Source organism: Sciurus vulgaris, assembly GCF_902686455.1.
Source record: "Sciurus vulgaris genome assembly, chromosome: 16".
Classification (NCBI taxonomy): Eukaryota; Metazoa; Chordata; class Mammalia; order Rodentia; family Sciuridae; genus Sciurus; species Sciurus vulgaris.
In genome coordinates, this window is record NC_136477.1 from 432,443 (window position 1) to 451,410 (window position 18,968).

Here is an 18,968-nt window from a genome sequence, read left to right on the forward strand (position 1 = left end):
TGGTGCCGGCAGCCTCAGGACTGGGCAGCCTTCCTTCCCGACTTTGCTCTCCTGGAGAGAATTTCCGCTCTGGGGTCCACAGCTGCCTCAAGCAAGGTCCCTGCCGATTCTTTCTGCCTCCAGCGAAGACTGCCAAACGCTCTGGGGCCAGGCACACCTGCCTGGGCGGGGCCTGGGGACACCCGCTCCCCCGAGAAGGCCGGGTCCTGCCCTGACACCCAGGAGACCCTCCAGCCAGAGGGAGACCAGCCGCGGCCTCTGCAGCCTCCCCGCTCCAGGGCAGCAGAGCGCCTCCCACCCGGCGGCCCGCCTGGCGCCCAGAGCTGGCCTCCCGTCTGCCGCCTTTCTTGGTGAGGCTGGGTCCTGCCCCTGGACCCTGAGCCCCGCCAGGCCCATGTGGGGCTGCGTCCCTGGGCAGCAGGTGCCGTGGGGTGCACCCAGGGCAGAGGTGGCGTCCTCGGAAGCCTGGCCCCGGCCACCCACCCCCGCTGAGCATCCCTGTCTCCCAGCGGCACCGGGAACGCTTAGCAAGCCCCTGCATCCCTGGCCCACCTGGTGCCGGGGCGACTGCAGGGGCCTAATCAGGCTTCCAGCATATCCAGGCTCACAGCGGGGATGGCGGACCCCACTGGCCAGGGGCATGGAGCTGGACCCGGCCCCGCGGTGCTCCGGGGCTGCGCCCTTGGGGACCCTCTGTGCAGCTCGTGCGCAGGTCCCCGACCCGCTGCCCGGAAGCCTGGCGATGGCTATTTTGAGAGCTCTGTATTTAAGGCGGCCCAGGAGATGAGAGAGCGGGCGGACCGGACCTTCAGCTGCCCTGCAGGGCCCAGGGGCGGAGGCCTGCGCCCTGGGAGATGCCCCTGAGGGAGGAGGCCGGCTCCCCTCCCAGGGAGCCTCCGTGCTGAGGCTGGCTGCCTCCCTTGCACCTGGACATTCTGTCTCAGTCCAGGAACCAAGAGCTGGCAGCCCAGGGTGGGCCTCAGGGCTTCTCTACAGTCTCCCAGCGCTGACCGGAAGTCCCTGCCCCTGCCTGAGGACATGGGTCCAGCTGCTGGAATCCCCAGCAACTTGCTAAGGGCATAGACACGTTCTGTCTGGAGACCAAAGTCCAAAAGCAGCAGGCTGGCCCCTCCGGAGGCCCTGGGGAGTCTGCGTCCCCCTCCAGTTCCAGAACCGGCAGCGTGTCTTCCAGGCTCTCTCTGATTCTGACCCTCCTGCCACCTCTCATGAGTCCCTGTGCCCCAGATGACCAGGTGACTCAGTTCAGGGTCCTTCACTGATCCAACTGCAGAGTCCTTTCTGCCACAGGAGGCGTCATGTCCATAGGCCTCAGAATTTAGTACGTGGACATCTTTGGGGTATTTTCTACCCACCACAGAGGGTCTTGACATCTCTTTCTCCATTGATCTTCTGCCACCTCTGCTCAAGATCACCTGGGACTGTTGCCCAGGTTGCTCCCTGCACAAGGCCTGAGGCCAAGGCCACAGGACCAGGCTGCATCGAGGCTGGGTCCCTTCAGTGCAGCCGCCGGGACCCTCTGCCCCCACCGGGTCACGAAGGAACAGGTTCACGTGTCACCTCACTGGCATTGCTGTCCTATAGCACAGATCCCGCAACTCGAAGTCCAGCTTTCCGGGCCTCAGTAGCCCTCCCCTGGCCCCAGGGCACCAGGCTGTGAGAGTCCAGCTCCACGGCAGGGTGACCACCCCAGCCCAGGCTGTGGCGCCGCCCACCCCGAGGCCACGGCACCCCCAGGCCCCGAGCTTGCTGCCAGGAGTCTCCCCGTCACCCTCCCCTCCCCTCAGCCTGGAGCAGGGGCCTCAGGTCCCAGTAACGGCCTGGTGGGCACTTTCCCCAGGACTGCCCACCCTGGGAGGAGGAGGACCCCAGTGTGCCCTCTATGTGCATCTGTCCCCAAGGACAAGGGGACTCAACCACTCAGTGGGAGCCCAGGGGACAGTGGGACAGGGGGTGTGGACCCCAGGCAGGGCCAGGGCCGATGCTTTCCCATCAAGTGCTGGTCAGCAAGCCTGGGTGGGGCGCGGGGAGATTCCCCCGGGCTTTTGAGCAGCTGTTTCGACTGAGATAAAATCCACGTATCATAAATCGCCCGTGACGTGAAACTGTACCTTTGAAGGTGTTGTACTTTAGCCGGGCGTGGCGGCCACACCTGTCATCCCAGCGGTCTGGGAGGCTGAGGCAGGAGGATCCCAAGTTCAAGGCCAGCCTCAGCACCTTAGCGAGGCGCGGCTCTGTGCGGCTCTGTCTCCAGGATGTGGTTCCGTGGCAAAGTGCCTGGGTTTGATCCCTGGCACCCAAACGAAGGGAGGGCGTGGTGGGTTCAGGGCAGCCAGCGACCGTGGACACAGTTTATGTTCCCTCACCTGTGAGTAGAGGGAGCCGCAGGGACGCCCGGATGCCAGAGGGTTGCCAGCACCTGGCGCCCGGGCTTAAGAAATCCTACCAGAAAACCGCGACTTCAAGGCTACTTCCTGGTTCGAGGCCGCCAGCAGTCAACGCGGCCGCCACCAGAGGGCAGCAGACCACCAAGGACGCAGCACTAACACCCCGCTGGAGGCCCGCCGGCGAGGCCCGCCACCTCTGGGTCCCCAGCCCTCCCCCTGGGCTGCCGGGAGCCACGAGTCTCCTGGACACAGAGCCCGCCAACCTCCCTAGGGTCTTCATGTACTTTTAGATTTCTGATACATTTTAACGGATCTCCCCCAGAACATCAAAGTAGTACGACACTGGTGGTCGCGGGTGTGTGGGGTCCTGGGACCGAGCTGAGAGGCGCAGTGTCACCGAGCCACATCCCAGCCCTCCTTGGTCTAAGACCCTTAGTGACAGGGCCTCAGGAAGTTGCCCAGGCTGACCGGGGCTTGTGATCCTCCTGCCTCAGCCTCCTGAGCCACTGGAACCACAAGTGTGTGCCACTGCATCCAGGCAGCTTTATTAAAATGTCCTTAAAATTCCAAAATGTGGGGCTGGGCTGGGGCTCAGTGAGCACTTGCCTGGCATGTGTGAGGCCCTGGGTTCGACCCTCAGCACCGCAGGTGAATGAATAAATACAACAAAGGCACTGTGTCCACCACAACTAAAAGTACATCTTAAACACCCGGAACCGGAGCCCCAGAGTCCGCTGCTGTCTTGTCATGGTCCTAGGTCGCTGCACAATACTCCGGGGAATTCTGGAGATGGCACGGTGACATTTGGGGACACCGCTGGCAGGACGTCAACCTGGGGATGTTGCCCTGAGGGATTTGGAGGGAGGCAGAGGGGTGGGCTGGGGAAGGTCTCCTGCCCTCCTCTGAGACCTTCCAGGCGCCCCAGGGCCTGAGCCCAAGCCCACGAGCAGCACAGCGGGCAGCGCATACGTGGTTCCCTTATGTCTTCATGTCTGTCTCTGGTTTTGTCCTCTGATGGAACCCAGGGGCTGGCCTGGGCAGACGGGCCTCTACCACCGAGTCACACACCCAGCCCGCCGCTCACCTCTGCTGCGTGACTCGCTTGCTCCACCATTGTGGTATAGAGCCCTTGGAAACAACTTCCCCTGCTGACCCCGTGGCATCTGCCTGGGCCAGGCACAGCCATCCTTCCCCAGCCTCCCTCCCAGCCTTCTTCCCCAGCATCTGTTCCTACCATCTGCATCTGGATTTCTGCAGCGGCCCCTCCACCCTGTCTGGGCGCTGCCAGTTCTCCCTGCAGGCGTTAGAGGGCGCTTTCAGCACCCAGACAGGCAGGTCCCTGCTCTGTGCACAGACTTCTGTGGCTCCCAGCTCCCTGCTCAAAACCTCCATCCTCCCCGTGGCCCGAGGCCTGCACAACTCCCTCCTCCGCCTGCTTTCCACTCCAGCCCCACAGCCTCCTGGCTGATTCTCAAGGATGGGCTGACCCCTTGAGAGCTACCCCAGGCCCCCGCTGGGCTCCCCCTCCTCATTTGGTGGCGCTCGGCAAGCACAGGTGAATAAATAACCAAGTAACCGTGGGGCTGGGGTTGGCAGAGTGGCAGAGGGTCCCCAAGCACAGGCGACGCCCTGGGCCCAGCCCTGGCACCGAAGGAAGAGAGGACCGGCCCCACGGACCCCCAAGGCAGGCGCGTCTCGCTCTGATCTCGGAGACCCAGATCCCCGTGCCTGCGGCCCTGAGAGCACTCAGGACCCTTGGCTCCAGCTCCCCAGCGGCCAGCCCAGCCTGGGGAGCGGAGGAGCGGGCAGCGGCCGCAGGGTGTCCACGTCCCGTGCCTGGTGGGCACCTGGGGGAAGGAGCTGAGCTGGCCTGGGGACTGCCCCACTGGGATGACATGCTGACCTGGGCTTTAGTGCCCGGCAGGCAGCACGGGGGCAGGATGAGGAGTCAGCAGAACTGCCCTGCCCACTGGCCAGGCCCACCGGGCGCTCCCCGAGCCCAGCTGTCTGCACACACCTTCGGTGTCTGCATTCCAGCAGTGGAGGGCCCAGGTGAGGCTCAGCAGTGGACAGTGGCCAGCATGTGCAAGGCCCTGGGTTCTATCCCAGCACGTGAAGCCAAGTGCCGGCCACCGAAGTGCTTCTGGTACATTCCTTGACTTGCACACCTCCGTCTAGTTCCAGAACATTTCACCCCCAAGCAGAGCCCAGCGCCATTCCTGCACTGCGGCCACTTCCCTCTGGGTCCACTGCTCCGGGGTCGCCGCTGCGAGAGGCTGCACACACAAGCTCCCAGCAGCAGGGTGGCCGCCACATCCGCAGCCGACATAGGCACGCGCGGCACCGTCCAGCCTCCTGGGGCGTCCTCGGCCAGAGCAGCAGCGAGGGGACACAGTCGCAGTGTGTGACCGGGACAGCAGAGTCCAGGACAGGGGTGTCCAGAGGCGTGCAGCACGGTGCAGGCTGGGCCCCCACGGGTGCGGGATGTTCTGGACCTCGCCGGGGGTGGCCGTTCGCCTCTGCTGCTCTGAGAGCTGCTGGGCTGCCCTGGTGTCCCTCCCTGAGTGACCTGGAGGCGTGGGTCAGCTCGGGACCTGCTGGTGCCCCTCCTGGAGTGGGAGCAGTCAGCACCCAGCTCCGGGGCGCTTGCCACGCCCCATGTTGCCCGCACTCTGAACGCCGGCAGGCCCATCACACTCGGCCTTCAGTCTCACTTCCCTGTGGGCTGGTGCTGGACGATGGTCACACTGGCCATCCAGGGCCGGCAGGGCCTGCCTGGCTGAGCATCTGGCCTTCTCACCGCACTGAGTGCGCCAAGCAGGGCGCCAGGGACGTGCCTGGAGCCCACCCAGCCCCCAGGTGTCCAGGCAGCCGGGCTGGCTCCTCCTGCAGGCCCCACCGCCCCAGAGGGAGCGGGGCACGTTCTAGACTGAGTCCTCGGACCCTGTGCTGCGCCATCCTCCCCGTCCGTGGTTTGCCTTCTGAGTCTCTTTCTGGTGCATTTGGACACACCAGCTTGCTTGAGATAAAACACTGGATTTTTCATTAGAAATAAATTACATGAGCTAGGGGCGCTCACCTGCCAGCAGGAGCACTGGCTTTCCCACGTGGAGGGCAAAGGAGTGAGCCTGGCTTCACCCGCAGAAAGAGAGACTGAGGTTCCCAGAAGCACCCTGACTTGACCTGGTCTTACATCAGAGTTGGAATTCCAGCTCTGACCCCTGGCTCAAGTACAAGCCTGGGAGGGATATTTCCGGAAGGCACACCCCAGCCCATATTAGGATATTTCTGAACAAATCTGTAGGTTTGGCATGAAACCCTCAATTTGAGGTTGCAAAATTCCATTTCCTGCCAAGCCAAATAGGAAAGGCAGGAGCCCAGGAGGTCATTGCTCATGTTTGGTCCACTCTGGCTGGTGACCTTGGTAGGTCAGTTGTTTGTGTAGCTCTTCAGGTTGGAAGGAGTACCCTGCAGTCATGGGGGCCTCCAGGTCAGCACCCCCTGGGTGCTGGACAGGCCACAGCAGACAGCTTGACCTCAGTGTCCACGCTGGGCAGCCAGCGCCCAGCCTTGTAAGCATTAAATATTTAGGGTTTCATGCAATTACAATGAATTTTAAAAGACAATTACAAATATTCAGGGTCTCAAAATTCTATTCCAGGGCTGAGGCTGGCTCAGTGGTTAGTGCCTGCCCAGCAAGCCAGAGGCCCTGGGTCCATCCAGCCAGCCCGCCCACACAGAGGGTCTGTCCTCCCCTCTGGTTTGCCTTCTGAGTCTCTTTCTGGTGCACTTGGCTTCTCTGGCCCCACAGGGGCAGGAGGGCAGGACCCTCCATGGCGCTGGCCTCGTGGCCCTCAGCCTGGACCTGCCCTCGGGCTGCTGATCTGTCCTGCCTTTCTCCTTCTCTTCTTGCATCTTTGTTTATGCAGTTTTTTTTTTTTTTTTTTTTTTTTTTTATGTTTATGCAGTTTTATTGACATGCTGCTGGCTCCGGCCTTGGCCTCTGGAGTCACCCGGATGGCGGGCATGGACAGCTCCTGGCCTCCCGCAGTTCCGGTCTACTCCAGGTTCACTCGACTTTTAAGATCTTGTGCTGCCTCACCTGGGCTGCCGTCCTGCCTTCCCGGGGTGCCCTCGGGGAGACTGAGGCAGGAGGCTGCCGGCGGGAGAGGGGCCTGAGACACCTGTGTGCTCACCCCTGGGGAGGCCTCTGGGGCTGAGGCACAGCCGCATTTGACAGGTGGGGAGACAGACTTGGTGAGCAGAGGGGCAGCCTTACAGATCCACGCAGTCGTCGACAAAGTCATTTTGTCCCTATTTTCAAAGGGAACTGAAACGGCGTGTGTATCAAGGAAGAACGTCCAGTTACAGGCAGCTGAGAACTCTCCAGACATCCAGAGAAAAAAAGAGGTAGGCCAAAGTCACACTCACACAGCAGGCAGGGTCCTCGGCTGACGCGGACCCAGGGTCCAAACCCCAGCCAGGTGAGGGTAAGCAGGGGAACACCCTGCAGCCAGTTCCCTCGGGGGCAGGACAGAAAAGACCCAGCGAGTCCTGGCCCTATTCCTGGACCCTGCGATGCCAGCGGCAGGGTCTGAAGCTTCGGGCACCTTCTGTTGCTTCCTCCCACCCCGAAGGGACAGGGAGACAGGCCGCCCCCGCCGCCAGCTGCCTTGGGCCGCCGGCCTCACTGCAGCCCCAGTCCTGGCAGAAGGCCCCTGGAGCTGCCCACCCACCAGATCTCGTGCCTGCTCCTGACCCCTTGGCCCTGCTGTGCCTCCCCAAGGCCGGGCCCAGGTCCCCTACAGCCCTGGGAGCCCCAGCGGAGCCCCCGGGAAAGGCAGGCACGCGGCAGGGCAGGGCTCTGCTGGGATCTCCCCTTGAGTGCGGCCCCTCGCCCCTCGGCCACCAGGGGAGCCCTGAGGCCAAAGGGCAGGGATGACCCCTGGGCAGCTCCTGGTCCTGGCCTGCAGAACGGCCAGCTGGACCTGTGCCCTGGGCTTGGGCTCTGCTGCAGGAGCCCGGCCAGGGCAAGGACCTCCTCCCCGGGCTCCTGCCCACGGCCGGAGGGTCCTCCATTAGAGGATGCGCCCCCGGCTGTGGTTGTCTGTGCTGAGACTCCATCAGCTGTTGGCTCGGCTGTGAGAAGTTCTTAGAGCTACAGAGAACACGGCTGCCTGGGTCTGGCCCTTGGGACCCAAGGCTGGGATCCAGCCACCATGCAGAGTGAGGGTGGGGCCCAGGTCAGGGTGGACCCCCACCTCCCACTGGGAGGAAGTCCCCGCTCTGCCCCGAGGCCGACGCCCAGGACCCGCTGGGGAGGCGTGCAAGTCTCTTCCAGGGCAGGCGACTTCCAGGCACCTGGACCCCAACTCCACTTAGGCGGCTGGAAGGGGCTGGAACTGGAGTGTCAGCTGGAGCCCGGGAGCCCAGACCTGGCCGCCTGGCAGCTGGACACTGTCACGCAGCCCTATTTGTATCGGGGACCACGGAAAGTTCTCCAGGTGCTACCGAGCGGCCCTGGTCAGTAAGTCCTGGCAGGATGAAGGATCCCACAGGGAACAGCAGAAGCGGACACCTCCCCTCCTGCGATGTGGCCAGCAGACGGTGAAGGGCTGGCCCTGTGGGCAAAAGCCACCCATGTGGCCACACCTCCCCTCCTGGGCTGTTCAAGAGTCCCACCTGTGCTTCCTCAGCAGCAGGGAGCTGGGCAGAGGGAGGAGCCGGTGCCCCCGGGGTGCAGGGCTGCTGGCCATGGACAGCCACCTAGGGCAGCTGCCCGACACCGCCGCCTGGGGCTCGTCCATGCCGGGAGAGCCCAGCACTGGGCCTCACCAGCACCCCTTTCTTGGAGGCTTTATTTTTTGAGCAGTTTTAAATTTACAGAAGAGTAGGGCGGAGTAGGAGGCGTCCCTGTGCCCGGCCTTCCGGGGTGAGCACTGTGGACACAGTCATGAGTGCACTCCAGGGTCTCTCCCGGCACGCACGCTGCTGGTCTGGTAACCAGACGACACCTGTCCCCACACAGACCAGGCGTTCCAGGGCCCTCGGAGTCCTCCAGGCCCGCCTGCCTGCCCGGCCCCCGCCCAGCGGGCCCCTCTGCAGCCCTGCTCCTCTCTCTTGGCAGCCTGCCTGTGAGGTCCTTGGTCTCTGGGCTCCGAGCTCCTTCTTTCCAGCTGAGTGAAGGCTGCCGTCTGGCTGGACCAGGTGGCCTCTCCTGCCAGGAGTCTAGAATGCCCCAGGTCTGGGCTGCCGTGAACCAGGCCGGCACTCCCGCCGGCTCCCACCACCCCGACCCCCAGAGACTGATCCCAACCTCAGTCCCCCAGCTGCAGGAAGGCCTGGAGGGGCGAGGACCGGGGCAGGAGCAGGCAGGGACCTCCCGTCCCTCTCTCGCGCCGTGGGCGGCCCCGGTGGACGCTCACCAACCTGGGGAGTCTTCACTTCTCAGGAACAGGAACCTCCAGACTCAGAGTTGGGGCACAAACAACCCAGGCAGGTTTTTCCAGGGCAGCCGCTCGCCGTGGGCTTGCCTGGACTTGCTGAAATTTCTCAATTTCCCTGCTGGGCACAAGACAGAAAGGTGCTTTGCCATCTGACATGCGGCTTCAAGGCCATCCCTGACCGCTCCAGGAGGGGCTGGTGGGGCCACGGGAATCTGGTGGCGGGTGGGGCCTCAGGCTAGAGCCCCGGCTCAGGACTGTCCTCGCGGTGCGGACACTGCTCCTCGGGGACCAGGCGAGCTGTGCAGCCGCCTTGCTCCTGGGGTGCACCCCAGATGCCTGAAAAAAAGCCCACACACAGAGGAGGGGAAGCCAGGTGGAGAGACACCGGCCAGCCACCTGGAGCGTCCCTTGGCCACCAGCAGGAAGGAGGTGACAGCTGCAGCGTGGATGGACCTGAGGGCCTCGTGCTCAGTGAGAGCCAGACGCACAGGACACAGTGTACGACCCAGTGACAGGAGGTTCCAGGACAGGAGAGTCCACAGACAGGGTGTGGACTGGACTGGTGGACGCAGGGCCGGGAGGGACAGGGGACTGCTCAGGGGCAGGAGTCTGGTCTTTAGGGTGACGAGGATGCTCTAGAATTAGGTAGAGGTGATTTCCGCACACCTCTGAATGTGCTGAGTGCCCCCGGACTGTGCCAACGTCACCTACTAAGATCAAAGTAGCTTTACCCAGATGGACCCTGAATTCAGTGGCTTGTTTGTTCACTGTTCGTTTCCATCGCTGTGAGAAATACGTGAGAAAATCAGCTTAGAAACAAAAAAGAGAAACACGAAACAAAAACGAAAATCAACTTAGAGGAAGAAAGGTTTGCTTTGGCTCTTGGTTTCAGAGGTCAGGTCTGGGGCCACTTGACCCACTGATCCCGGAGCAGGGGAGCAGAGGCCGCAGGGTACGGGGAGGTGCACCCCAGTGGCCTCAGGTCTGTGTTGGCCATCCTGGGGCAGCTGAGGGGCTGAGGCCCAGCAAGTGTCCCCCAGTGGGTGATGAGCCCAGGGACTGATGCACTGGGGACATGGAACTAGCCACCAGGGGAGGCTGCAGGTTGATCCTCAGTCCCCAGTTTTCTGAGGACAACTGCCTGCTTTTCTTCTGTTTTCCGGCAGTGCTGGGGATAGACCTCGGGGCTGGGGCATGCTGGGGACATGTCCTCCCACCCCACAACAGCCCAGCCCACCCCAGGACAAGGACAGGCCACTGTCCAGTGCTCTGGCTAAGCTCTGGCTCCAGGCTGAGGCCTAACCCTTAGCTTCCCAGTTAACCTTATTTTCCTATGCGAGGGGTCCAAGCCACGCAGGAAGGGCGTCCACCCCTTGCCCCTCGGGGGCCACAGCAGGCCCCTTAGTCTCCTAGGGGAAGCCCAGGCCCCCACATGCAGGGGCTCCAGTAGGAGCAGGGCCGATGGGTATGGGCATCACCCAGAGGGGGCCTGCTTCTACCACAGCTCACCACCCGGGGTCCACAAGCCAGTTCCTCAGGGTGGCTCCCACCACTGGCCACCTGCTGGGATTCTCCAGGGCAGTCTTAGGCCCAAGCACAGGCTCTGGGGACTGGCTGGGCCGACCCCAGTGAGTGCTTTGGGGAGTGAGGGATGTGGGTCTCAGTGGTGCCCGCTGCCCAGGGGTCTGCCTCCCTGCCCCTCCCGAAGTCCAGACCTCAGGGTCCACAGAGACCCAACCTGACGTTTGGGCAGCAGTAATCTCATCTTCCCATCCTGGTCTCCCTCTGTCACAAAGTGGGGAAGGACAGGAGCGGGAGCTGGCTGCACAGCTGGGCATCCTCGAGCCTGGGAGGGCAGGTCTGCAGAGAGCCACAGGGGCCGCGGGGGGAGGCTGGGAGGCCTGGGGACTTGGGGACTGGATGCACAGACCAAAACCAAACAGGGTCATGGAGCTCAGTGGTCAGCATAGCCCAGGGCGCGCAAGGCCCATGGCCCAGCCCCAGCACCAAGAAACATAAGGGCCGAGAAGCCACCGAGTCTGTACCTGGAGTGGGCACCACCCAGGGGTGCCACGGGGAGACCGAGGGCACCCAGTGTCCGGTGCCAGGCAGGGCTCAGGCTGGGGAAGCCAAACACCAAGTCCAGACGGAGAGGAATTCCTGGCAGAGTCTAGTTTAAACAGACAAACAAACAGTGTGAGAAGGAGCCTGGACAGGAGGAATGCACGGTCCTGCTCCACCCAGGACCGCGGACCCTCAGCCGCAGGACACACAGGCCAGGGACCCGGAGGAGGGTCGCTAAGTGCCAGGAGCCCATGTGAAAAGCCGGCCAGGCCCTTCTCCCTCGCCGTCTCTGCTTTGTCACCTCATTTCTCAGCTGGGAGGTGAAATATCAAAGACGCACTTCAGAGATCCCGAGGCATTTGGGGTTCTTGATGGGGTCAGCTTCTCCTCCAGGGGACTTGGGGCTATTGACTTTAAATTCTCCAGGGTCAGGGGAACAGGGAACCCCAGGGAGGGTCTCAGACAGAAGAGTTGTAGGGCGATGTAGCCAGGAACTTTGCAGGAGGCTGGAAAAGTACTGGATTTTAGCAACTGAGGCATGTCCCCGCTGCCTGGGTGCCTGGCCGGAATCCCCCACAATATCTGGAAGTGACAAAGGACATTCCAGAGGCCCTGCTTTGGAGATAAATACGAACTTCTCAGAGTGTTTGTTTTTATTGTTGGGACCTATTTTATCTTGAGAAGAAGAGGAAGTTGCCTGGAAAACAGGGAGGGGCGGTGGTGAGGGAGGCTGGTGAGGCCTGCCGCTGACCGGGTGATCCCACAGCCTCCCTCCAGGGACGTCCAGGAGTTCAGACCCTGTCAGCTCCACAGAGCGGCCTGGGAGGAAGGGCTCAGTGTCACTTGACTTTAATTTAAAAACTTAAAATGAGGGGGTCAGATACTTTTAATCCTAGCTGCGGGGGAAGCTGAGGCAGAAGGATACAAGTTCAAGGCCAGCCTTAGCAACTTATCAAGACCCCAGTCTCAAAATAAACAGGGTTGGGGGTGTAGCTCAGTGGTAGCAGCATCTCTGTTTAAATTCGCAGTACAAAAAGAAAAGAAGGAACATGCCTTATTTGGGTGAAAGAGAATAAGCTAAAGCTACAAAATAAAAATTTGAAAACTTACACGATGTATCAATGCCCACAGTATCAACAGTGGTTGTCTTTGGGTCACTGGGGTGTTTGTCTTCTCCTTTGTAACCCATTCTAATTTTAAATGTTTTTCTAGCAGCTGGGAGACTTGGAATTTGTTTTCAAATGTATCAAGGAGACAAATGGACACAAAGCTCTGCAGAGTCTGGCTCATGCTGCAGATCCAGCAGCGAAGGAGGTGGGAGAGGCTGGAAGGAGGATCCGTCTCCTCCGGGAGTGACTGGGGCCGCTGTAAGACTGCGTCAGCACAGTTCCCCGCAGCGTGCACGTGTGCACACGCACATGCATGCACATGCTATTTTTGGACATAAACTTATTTTCCATAGGAAGCATTTGGAAGGAGGAGATCTGCCATTGAAGGTGGCTGTTTACAGACACAGGTCAGCTCTCTTCCACTGGGTCCTGGGGTTGCGTACAGGGAGCGCAGGCACGATCTCCAGGATCCGTGGGAAACACATCCATGAACGCCTCGGAACAGGCACAGCCCGTCCTCCCTGCTGTGGCAGGCCCCATCCTGCCCCTGGATCCGCTGTTCTGGTCGTCCCTGTCCCCGGTCACGCACTGTGGCCCATGCGTCTGGGTCTCACTGAGCGTGAGGTCCTCAGGTCCAGCCACGCTGCAGCTGTGTCACTGCACTCCTGCCCTGGCCAAGGATGCTGCAGGTGTGCATGGCCAGGCTGTGGGTCTGTCCTGCAGTGGATGACCCTTCGGGTTGCCTCTGTGTTCTGATGACTGTGATGAGCGTGGCTATTGGCTTCTGTGTGCCACTTCTGAGTTGGGTGTGTGTTCTAGACCCAGGCGTCTGCCTAGGATTGGGCTTGCTGGACCTGTGCGGACTGCGTCGCACCTTTGTTGGAGCCATCAGGCAGTGTCCAGCAGTGGTGCCCGTGAGGCTTGCAACCCCTGCACGCTGCTGCCGGCTCTCCCCAGGGACACCTTTGGCTCACAGTCACCCCAGTGCACGTGAGTGTCTCCCTGTGGCTTTGGTGCTGGGGACTGAGCCAGAGTGCTCTTCCCCTGGACTGCAGCTCAGTCCTGTGCACTGTGGCTGGGGGTACCTTCTTGCTGTGTTGTCCAGGGTGGCAGGCTGGCCCCTACATGTGGTCTACAGAAATGGCTGGCTCTGCCACACTCCTTCCCTTCTCCCTCCCTCTGTCCCCACCTCTGGGGTAGCTGTAAGCAGAGGACTCAGCCCTGGCCAGCGCAGGAAGGGCCTTGGGACCCCCTTCAGCTGAGACCTGACAGCCCCCAGGCCTCGTCCATTGGAAACTGCGCTGCTGGCCCCTGGGCCTGTGGGCAGGAGCTCCCTGCCCCTCCTGCTCTGACGCAGCCCAGGTGGGTGGCCACACTGCGGCCACCTGAGCCGGGGCCTGAGGCCCAGGCCGAGTGTCCATTACCTGCTTTAACTATTGATGATGGAGCGTCACCACTGAGGGCCACTGTCTTAGGTTTCCTGTATCACCTCTGACGAAACTGGGAGGTGTCCACTCATCCTGCCCTGGACCCCATGGATCGGCCGGGGCCTCCTGGGGGTGCATGCCTTCTACACCAGACTCCTCCAGAATTTGCTTAATTGGGCCCCAAACCAGGGGCACAATTTTAGGGGATGCTGGGGCTTTTAATGGGTCTCTCCTGGACACCATGGACGTGGGATGGGGTCATTCTGCAGTGGTGTCTTGGGCTGCAGGGAGCTAGGCAGCATCCCTGGCCTCTACCCACCTATGCCAGGAACTCCCCCAGTCCAGACAGTCAGCACTATCTCCAGCATGGCCAGGGGCCCAGGGCAGTCGCTGACTTGAGAGGTCTCCAATTTCCCATGTGGCTCGCTCTCCTACCCAGGGCCTCGTTCCTGTCATCATAAAGTCAAGGTCTGCAGCTGAGGGGACAGAGTCCAGGAGGGCTTTCCATGGACGGGCCAGGTGGGTCTCCTTGCGCAGCTGGGGCTGTCGTGGCAGCATCTCCCTCCCCGATAGCCCCGCAGATGACCCTGGGGACGCACAGCAAGCAGATGGCCACAGATCACTTACAGCAGGCTCACATTCCCTGCCCACACGGGGACACCTCCCTTTAATAAATTTTGCAGGGCGGCGGAGGCAAGCTGGCAGGCGGGCTCCCGTCTTCCCGCCCTGCTCCACTGGCCTGGCCTGGCAGCCCCATGCCCTGGGTTCTTGCCCACCGCACTAGCCAGCTTCCACAGCAACACCTTCACTGTCCTGGAGGGCAGGGGACAGAGGCAGGCTGTGCCAGCCCAGGCTTCAGGAGGCTCCATGCCCCTGGTAGGAGCCACATGCCAGGCTCAACTCCCTGGGGTCTGCCCGCGACCCCTTGCTGGGGCACAGTCTCACGTGGCCACCTAGCACCTGGTCTACCTGCTTACGTTGCAGACGTGAGTCCAAGCCCACACAGGGGCCTGGGCCGGCCAGTGGACAGTGTTGGGGCACACAGCTCATGCCCAGTTGGGTCCCTCTTGCACCTACCCTGGCTCCCGAAGTGACCAATCTCTTTCTTGTTCACTCCTTTCTCCTGGGGGACTTGATGGTGTCCCAGCCCTTCCTGAGGTCTGTGTCCTGTGCGGCTGCCTGTGGCGGCCCACCCCCTGCATGTTTTCATCATCTGGCCTCCTCAGAGGCCCAGGTGTCCTGCACTGCCCATAGGCCCAGCAGACCCCTTGAAAACCATGGCAGGTGAGACAAAGATTCTTGCATTCCGGGGCCCTCCAGTGCGGGAGGGGACTGAGGCCAGGGCAGCAGCCAGGACCTGCTGAGAGCACAGACCCTGAACGGGCTGGAGGACAGGGCAGGAGGATGGGGCCGCCCAGAGGCGCTGCGCCCTGTCCTCCTCAGGTGCAGGGAGAACCTGACAGTCCCAGTGAGGAGTGTGCCCTGGAACCCCAACAGTCCTCTCGCGCTGGCCATGGAGCCCCGAGGGGTGTGCTGACGGGGGTCGCCAGAGTCGTGGGGGACCCCGGGCAGGTGAAGGGCGGGAATGTGGTCACAAGCGTTGGCAGGACGCAGAGGGACTGGAACCCCTGTTTGGGCTGCAGGTCACGTCTGGGGTTTCCTCGAAGGGCCACACCTGGAACTAACACAGGGCCCAACAGGTCGGTCCCCAGGGCTCTTGGTAACATCAGCTCCACCCCGGGAGTGAGGCCTCGTTTGGAAACCGTCTTTACAGAGTCCATCAAGGTGAGCGCGGGCCCTGGTCCACTACGACCTGTGTCCTTACTGAAGGAGGCAGCAGGACGCAGACCAAGCTCCACAGAGGGGAGAGGCGTCAAGACGGTGAAGCTGCCAGGTCCCAGCCGGACCCTTTGGCCCCAAGTGCCGGCCCTTCACAGCCTGGCCTTGGGCCTCTGGCTCCAGAGCCGAGGGAGAATGGGCATCTGGTCTTTAGGCCAATGAATCCCTTCTTTTTTTTGGGTGCTAGGGATTGACCTCAGGGGTGCTCCATCCCTGAGTCACACCCCAGCAAGGTCTCCCCAAGGCACTGAGGCTGGCCTTGAATTTGCTGTCCGCCTGCCTCCAACTCCCAGGTTGCTGGGGTGACAGGTGTGGCCCCCATGCCAGCCGCAGGGAGATGCTGGTGACAGCTGCTCTGGCACAGAGCTGCGTCCTCAGCCCGGCAGAAGCGAGGTGACACAGCTGAAGACCCCATGCCAGTGACAGCCAGACACAAGGCCACAGTGTGTGACCAGTGTTGGAGACGTCCAGGACAGCAGAGTCCAGAGAGGGACGCGGACCTGTGGTGCAGGGCTTGAGCGGAGGGGCTGCCCTGGGGACAGGTTCCTCTTGGAGGCTCGGACTTTGCTTGAGCTGGCCGTGCTGAGGGCAGTGAGCATGGAGAGCCAGCAACCTGTCATGCAAAGTCCCTCGCTGCACAGTGACTCGGGCGCCTGGCATGGGCTCGCACCGGGCGGGTGGTTCTGGGGTGTCCCTCTGTGGCTGCTTGGACTCTGCAGACGCCTGAGCAGATGGGACCCGGTGCCAGGCGCCGTCCCCCCGCAGTCTCCCCTCCTGTGCCTCGTCCTGGGTGCCTGCACTCCCCAGGTGTGCCCACTGTGCCCCACTGGGGGCTCTGCAGATGCACACGCCAGGCTTCTCCTGCTGGGGGCCGTGCTCAGCGTCCTCCCTGCAGTGCCCATGCAGCCTCCATGCCCCTGACCAGGTGCTGCCAGCACAGGACAGGTCCTGGGAGCTCCGCAGATGCAAGATGCTGGCCAGGACTGCTCGGGTGCATGGTGGGGCTCAAGAAATCACCAGGGTGGGGCTGAGGTTGTGGCCCAATGGTTGGCGCTGGCCTAGCACATGTGAGGGCCTGGGTTCAACCCTCAGCACCACATAAAAATAAAGTATTGCGTCCACCTATATATATTTTTTAAAAAAAGAAATTGCAAGGAGCATTTGACAAGTGCATCTAGACCACGGGTACCACAAAGAAGTAAAGTGGAAAAACACGCAAGAGGAGATGTCCTCTCGGAGACCGCCCCGCAGAGCAGGGCCAGGAGGTTCCCCGGCAGGCGGAACGGGGTGACGGAGCCGGCGCCCTGGGCTCAGCCCCCAGCACTGGCTGAGGGAGGGTGTCTTGAGGGCCTGTGTGGGCAGCTTTCATCGCTGTGAGGAGACACTCGAGAAAACCACTGCGAGGAGAAAGGCTTAACTACTCCTGGTTACAGAGGTTTCGGCCACCGTCAGTGACACATCACTCCGGGCCTGGGTGAGGCAGGATGCTATGGCGGAGGGCGAGGCAGAGGGAAGCAGAGCCCAGGAGAGAAGGAAGGAGCTGGGCAGAGGTGCCCTCCAGGCAGCCCTGGGCCGTCCCTCCCTCTGGGTCCCACTCCTGCCGTCTCCACCTCCCAGTCAGCCCTAGGCAGCTTGTCCATCGCTGTGACCAAAAGACACAAGGACAGTTGAGAAGAGGACAAGGTCATTGGGGCCCGGGTGCGCAGGACGCCATGGGAGGAAGGTGGAGGAGGGCAGCAGCTCAGGACCTGGCCCTGCACAGAGCCACCACAGATGTGGGCCGCCCCGCCAGCCACAGGGTGCAGATCGAGGGCCATTGCCACCTCTGCTCATCCTTCCTTGCTCTGGCCTCGCCTACAGTGAGCTGTGGGGGACACCTTGTATCCAAACGGCAACAGTCCGTCAGCAGTCCACCCAGCCACGGGCCCCAGGTCTACACCCTTCCCCAAAGCCCCCTCCCCGCACTGCTCCCTGGCCCAAGCCCTGGGCACAGGAGCCTTGGGGGCCCTGCAGACCGGCCGACAGCGCCTTCCCAGGGCCCTCCCCAGCACCGCTGTCTGCCCTTTGAATTTCCTCTTCAGGTGAAGTCCAGCTAAGCCACCCAGGCTGCCCTTGAACTTGACATCCTGATGCCTCGGCTCCAGGTTGCTGGGAAGACAGCTGTGGCCCCATGCCCAGGGCTAGGTCTTATACTAACTCCACACAACCCTCCAAGGACAGCCAGACTGCTTTCTGCCCACAGGTGCACCTCGGTCTGTGCAGCAACAAAGCCTGTCAGCCTGGGGCTGAGCCCTGTGCCTCTCCCAGGGACCCCAGGGAGGGGCGGGAGGGGCCTACCCAGAGGACTAGAGAGCCTTGGAGCAGGAAGTCCTCTGGGAGGTGCCTGGCTGGCTGGCCTCCCACCGGGTGCAGCCCAGGCTGGGGTGGGGAGGGCACTCCCTGCAGGTGGGGGGGGCTTGGCATCTTCAGGGACACCTGGGCCTGAGAAGGGGAAAGGGTGGTGCGGGAAGACTGCAGAGGGGGGCCTGGCCAGCATGACAAGGGCCTGGAGCTCTCCAGGAAGTCCACCGTCCTCACTTCCTGCACCAAACTGGAGGCCTGAAGGTCAGTTGTTCGCAGACCACCTGGTCAGGACACTGGAGGCCGCCTGGGCCCAGACGTGCTCAGGCCAGTGAGCTCCCTTCATCTCAGGCCCCAGCCTGGAGGGTTTAGGTGTCGGCTTGCCCGTCCTTACCCTAAGCTCAGTCCAACAGAAATCTCAGAAATGGGTCAAGGAGGCTGGAAGGTCCCCTGGGGCCCTGCCCTGGATCCCTGCCCTTTGGATTTTGTAATCAAGGCAGTAAACATACAACACCAGAAATGGTTTTTGTTTTTGTTTTTTTGGTGGTACTGTAGGGGAATAAACTCAGGGTGGCTTCACCATGGAACCACATCCCCAGCCCTTTTTATTTTGAGACAGGCTCTCACTAAGTTGCTGAGGCTAAGTTGCTGTGATCCTCCTGCCTCAGCCTCCTGGGTAGCTGGGATGGCAGGCATGGGCCCCACGCTGGGCAACAAGCAAACATTCTCCAAACACGAAGCCACTGCAAAAAGAGAAATGTTGGAAAGCCCATGGGAACGGCTGGTCTTGCCCTGCCCCTCTTTTTGAGGAAGGGGTAAACTGAGGTGTGGCCCTTCCCTCTCCATGCAAGGCCTGCATGGCTCCTCGTGGGGTCTGGATGCACCCTCCCTGTGGCAGAGGACAGTATCATCTTCCATGGTGACAAGCAGGCGGGTGTGCTCTCACAGGCAAGGGGGCCCTGAATCATTCATGAAGGCGGCAGCTGGCCAGGCTGGGCCTGCTCACCCAGTGCGCCAGGTGCAGACAGCAGCCCTCCAATCTGCACGGGGACAGCTCGTCTGTGCAAAGAACGGACCCACTCTTGTCCTGCCCAGGCCCGTCCAGAGGGGTGCACGCCTGGCTTCAGGCCCTGGGTCAGGCCCCATTGCAATGATGAAGGGCCCGCTGTGGCCCCTTCTCACTCTGAAGCTTGGGATGATGAACAGTGCTGAGGTGGCCTCCAAACAGCTAGCTCCACCCCACAGCATGGATGCACTGGGGAAGGTCTTTGCAGGTCCAGCTCAAGGTCTCAAGATGAGGCCTCCCGGGATCATCCAGGTGGGCCCTCACTCCAAAGC

General features: G+C 61.9%; 2 long non-coding RNA genes across 6 annotated transcripts; one reads left to right on the top strand and one right to left on the bottom strand.

Annotated features, from left to right (window-relative positions):
• Positions 1 to 9,571: 9,571 nt before the first annotated feature.
• Positions 9,572 to 12,112, bottom strand: LOC306646269. Its single transcript, XR_013759838.1, has 3 exons — positions 11,217 to 12,112; positions 10,897 to 11,021; positions 9,572 to 9,634 (listed from the first exon to the last, which is right to left on the bottom strand). It is a non-coding gene; the product is annotated as an uncharacterized lncRNA (long non-coding RNA).
• LOC306646268 lies at positions 11,039 to 15,803 on the top strand. 5 transcript variants are annotated; one of them, XR_013759835.1, is made up of 5 exons: positions 11,039 to 11,235; positions 12,128 to 13,014; positions 13,225 to 13,970; positions 14,599 to 14,735; positions 15,095 to 15,803. It is a non-coding gene; the product is annotated as an uncharacterized lncRNA (long non-coding RNA). The 5 variants fall into 5 exon arrangements; XR_013759836.1 differs by having other exon boundaries at positions 12,128 to 12,431; positions 12,844 to 13,970; XR_013759833.1 differs by having other exon boundaries at positions 12,128 to 13,970.
• The last annotated feature ends 3,165 nt before the right edge of the window (positions 15,804 to 18,968 follow it).